Source organism: Rhinolophus sinicus, chromosome 15 (genome assembly GCF_057876585.1).
Source record: "Rhinolophus sinicus isolate RSI-liver-muscle chromosome 15, RSI-T2T, whole genome shotgun sequence".
Classification (NCBI taxonomy): Eukaryota; Metazoa; Chordata; class Mammalia; order Chiroptera; family Rhinolophidae; genus Rhinolophus; species Rhinolophus sinicus.
In genome coordinates this window covers 108877134-108882280 of record NC_142515.1, presented here as the reverse complement: position 1 = coordinate 108882280, position 5147 = coordinate 108877134, and positions in this window count along the sequence as shown.

Sequence of the window (5147 nt, the reverse complement as noted above, 5' to 3'; positions counted from 1 at the left end):
TTACTAGGCTATTTGAGCTGTTCTCTCATTTTTTTCTGCTCGATGTGCATAATTAAAAATGGTTAGGTTAAAAGTACAGTTACTCCATTACTTATTAAATTATGTTGAAAGTTGTAGCATGAATATTGTTATTGTGGATGCCATTATTAAAAGTCTTACTTTGGAAAAAGAAAAAGAGAATAGAGACTCCAGAAATTCACCTCTGGGATCCAGACTTTCAGGATAGGAAAATGCTCCTAGTTGATGGATAGCCGAAGTGAAGGTAGAACATATTTTAACAGGGTTGCTTCTCCCATTCTGAACCAATCAGCTCCAGCATCTGCCCAGAGAGAGGCAGTCACTAGGGCTCCCAGCTAGAGGAAACAAATGGCAAGTGGGTGGGTATGTCAGGTGGGTCGTCTGGAAAGCAGGTATTGAGATGGAGCCAGCCACGGCAGACAGCTGAGGAGCCGCCACCAGTAAACTGAGTTTTTGTGGGGTACAGGACCTGGCCACTTCTGCTCTCAGGAGCAGTCTTTGCTCTAGAGTTCCCTGTGGGATTATCTGGACTTCACCAAATCTGAACTGTGGTCTGAGGCTCTCTTACTTTGGGATTCTGAAGGCACTGCAGCTGAAGCTGTTGAAAAAACAACGCTCTGCACTTCCTGCAAATGAGCCAGGCAGTAAGACCAGATTCCGCTGTCATTTCCACAGCATTGCATTTGCCTCCAAGATAGGCTGTCAGGCTTGTTTTGGAGGCATCAGAATGAAGAACAAACAATACTTTTCTTTTTAGGATGATCTATGGCACCTATTTACTTTAAATTTCCAGTTTTCAAGCTAAGTCTTGTTCCCTGAGTGGTTTTCCTGCAGCTGCGGTTCAGCCTGACTGTGCACTTGAGCATCTGTTTCATGTCCCCTTGGCTCCCACTGGTGGCAAACACAAGTGAAGGTGCTTCGAGGACTTCCTACATCAGGTTCTGGAAATTATATTCTAGCCTGAGTTTCTAAATCATGTGAAAAACATACTGGGACTGAAAAGAATATTTTCATTTTTAAAATTGAAAAACATGGGTAGGAGATTATAAAAATGTTTATTCCAGTATTTACTACTTGATAAATATTATTTTAAAGAGGTTTGTCTAAAAACAGGAACATTCACCCACTGTAATTCTAAATTATAACTAATCTTAGAATACAGTGGCCTTTTAATGTCCACATCACCTTCTTTTCCAATACGCTTTAAAATAGAGGGTCCCATTAATTCTTGTGACCAGTGTCCATCAGCTCACTTCGTTCTTAATGGCACAGGGAACAAAACACTTCACCACTGCAGAACTCAAGGACTACAAACCAGAGTTGGTTCAAAATACCTCTTCACTGTTCCAGCTCTGCTGCAAACTCGGAGGGTGGGACATCATAATCGGTGAACCCAGGTTGGTGAAGGCATATTTCCTATGGACCAAATGTTTGATTTCTTGTTTGGGAAGAATAATGAATACACTAGAGAAAATGGAGTTTCATTATAAAATGGCTTACATCTGCTTTCATTTAGGTTATTTTTTAGCTGCCTGTCTCTTCTTAGTAAATAGCTTTCAGAGTTGGTTGCTTCAGAACAGCACATTAAAAACAAAGTATTTTCTCTGTTTCTATTTTTTATTTTTATTGAATTTAAAATGTCGTCTTTGTTGTCAACCATTAGGTTGTCAAATTTCTGTCAATTTTTGTAGATCTGTTTTTAAAAGTCGCCCACAGAGTTCAGTGGGAAGGGAGTGCCCTCACTGTGGGCTGGTGCCAACCAGTTCCCTAGGGCTGGCTTCCCTTCTATCAGGGGCCTAGTCTGATGGGTTATTACTGGTTATTATATATTTGGAATATTTCCTCTTCCCTAAATAAGCCCTCAACCTTCTGGTCCCTGAGGCAGATTGATCCTTGCTGTGGAGATGATGTATCAATTTTTCACAAACAGATATGCTCTTAACATTTATGAATGATATATTTTACCTTTTTAAGTCTATTCTTTCATTTGGTTCTGACCAGTAAGCCTGAGTTTCTCTCAGAAGGGTCATCCGAACTGACAGTGGAAAACAAAGATGTCATGTTCTTAGCTTTCAGGTTTTAAAAGTTTCATCCTGGATATTGTACAAACATATTTAGGAAAAATATTTACTGACTAAGCATGATCCTCCCTCCAGCCGATACTAGAGACGCACCTTCTAATGGGAGAGGGAGAATTGCAGAGGGGAACAGGAATCAGACCGTAGTAAGGGCTGCTAGATTCAGGCTTCAACTGGGTCAGTGGGCAAGTGAGTAGGGCAGTGTTTGATAGAACTCTCCAGCTTAATTTTGGGAAACTGAGTAGAACAACTTGTATCCTGCTTTCTGCCTGGAGCCTCACTCCGGGCTCCTGTGGCACTACAACACCGGAAAGAGAGTAGAGATGTCTGTAGGGAGTGCCCAGGAGCAAAGAACCAGGCTGAGACATCTTGGAGAGAAACCCCCTCAAGCATCAAATACCTTCCTTCCAGCATGGCTGAGAGAGGGCCCTCCGGCCTGTAGGATAGGGAGAGTGTGGATCTCCGTCTGAGAACCTCAGGCTTAAGAGGGGCCTGACTGTGTCAGAGAGAAGGTTGGATTCTTCCGGTGATTTCAAGGTCGGAGTAAGGAAGATGCCAGGGATCTATGACAGAGACTCCTGGAGACATCGACAGACCAGGGTGTGCCAAGGAAGAGAGATGTCAGGTACTATTCATTTGCCCTGGAGTTGAATCACCCTGCATAAGAGAGGTCAAAGCGAGAAAATACTGAATTCCATCAAGACTACCTAACAATGGGCTTGTACTTTGGCAGTTCCAAATAGACTTCGTTATTACGACAAAATAGGGTGCCAAACAGGTACAGTTGAGTTATATGAAAGTAAAGCCTTATTTTGCATACCCAAGGTTGTGACCTGAGAGAATTGTCCCTTTACTAGTCATTGGATTCTAATTGGACTTTCAGTGGGTATTTCCCTAAGTGTGCCAGCCAGCGGAGGTGTGTGCTTTCTTTGGCTGGGCAGTCATGTTTCTTAGCGTGGCTAAATCTATGGCTATTTTAGCTTATATGTCTGACTTCTAATGAACTTGATTTGTCTAAGTCCAAACTAAAGAGAGAGATCTACTCTCAGAATAATGGCAAAATGAGTGGTTTAGTCTGCAGAGCTGAGGACAAAACCTGGCACAGAGTGACATAAGTAATACTAAAGTAATGCATCTGATGAAGTTCTCCTGGGGTGGCATTAGTGTGAACCTTTTTATGGATCCCTCTATAAAACTAAGAGCACCTTGAAAACAGGAACTAAATCTTATTTACATTTTCATCCAGTATTCAGACTAGTTTGTGTCAGATATGTTTTCAATAACTATTGAATGAATTGAGCCAAACTAAATACTTCCCCCTCCCGCCTTGTTTTGATTCCTAGTGTCTTTCCCAATTTTGCTAGCTTAACCCTTTCCTCTTAGATAGCGCTTTCCTTTCTGCAGAGGACAGCACTTCCCACCCCTTTCTGTGCTGCCATTTTGAGAGGCACAGGACCAGGCGTTCATGTTCTCACATCCACTCCTGCTGGGTAAGAGACGTGAAGGCAGTAAGATGTAAATATTGAAGGAGGGAAGAGGAGAGACTAAATGGGACCACACAGCCCAACTGTGCAACAAAGAATTTGGGAAGGGCTTATTTTAAACCTGCTGCCTCAGTGACTGTCTGTGGAAGGGACAAATTCACCAAGCTTGAGCATTGTTCTCCACAAAGAGGAGTCTGTGTTTTGGTGGTAAAATACAAGAGCATGTTCACATTGATTAATCCCAAACCCAGGTGCTGACTTGAGTGTGTGAGCGTGTTAGACTAACTCAGCATCTCTTGACGTGGACAACTTTGCCTCCAGACGACATCTGGAGATGTTCTGGTTGTCACAACCATGGGAGAAAGTGCTGCTGGCATCTAGTGGGTAGAGACTAGGAAAGCTGCAAAACATTCCACGATGCACAGGAGATCCCCCCCACAACAAAGACTTATTTGGTCCAAAATGTCAGTGGTGCTGCTGGTAAGAAACCCTGGGTTGACCCTGTAATCTGAACTGTGTTTAAAAATACAAATATTCCAAAAATAATTTACTAATATATATTAGCTACGTCTCAGGCACAACAACCATTGGAAGATTCCCATATTGAGTGGGCAGTATTTAAAGCATCACTGATAAACAATTAAAAATAATACCCTAATATTTGTCAGAAGTTTGTGGAAGTGACAAAGAGAGAAGCAATACTCTTGGCATCCACCAAGTGTAAATACCCTGCAGCTCGAGTCAGCCTGAGTCTAATGACTGGTCCAAGAGGCAGTAAAAGGCTTTACTCCTTGCATCATTTTGAAGCTATGCTGAAGGACTGTCCTAGACCCGGAGCTCCCAGTGGGACTGTCTGGGGCCTCAATGAAACTACATTGCCATCCAACTGCTCCCTCTGCCCAGTCCTAATTCCTTCATCCTCCCTGGCTGTTGGGCTCAAGGCCTCTTCCCAATAAACTGTCTCTGAGTATGTTTCCCAGGGAACCCAACTGTAGTATGCACACAGTGAAATAATTTTGGGCAAATATAACTGTGTCATGTAAAGCTCTCTGATGGACACATTAAGGTTTCAGAACCGCACAGAACAAATCAACTGATAAATTCATCCAGGAACATTTTGTGTTCCTGTATCTTAGGGGGTTGGAGGGAATGTGAAAGAGACAGTACATTCAATGGACACAAAGCTACTTCTTGAAATGATGTACAGTGATGTACTGGAGGTAGAATGTGCGGAATCCGTGTGATCTGACTGGACCAGGCCCTTTCTTACTTAAAAGTCTCTGTATTTTTTTCCCTACAAATACCCATGTGCTATTTATTGGGACTGATAGGAGGACCTGACAAGGGAAAGATTCTATGGTAGGGCCTGGTTACTCAACCTTATAATTCTGTATCCAAAGAAGCCCATCACTTCCTATTCCAGTGAGAAGGAAAACGTTTGACTTATCTTCTTTGGTATCAACCTGCACTTAAATCATGAAGAGAAAGGGAAAAATAGAGAACGTATTTTTCTATTTCAATTTGTATTTCTAATGGGTGAAAACAACTTAGCAGAGGCCTTTCCACT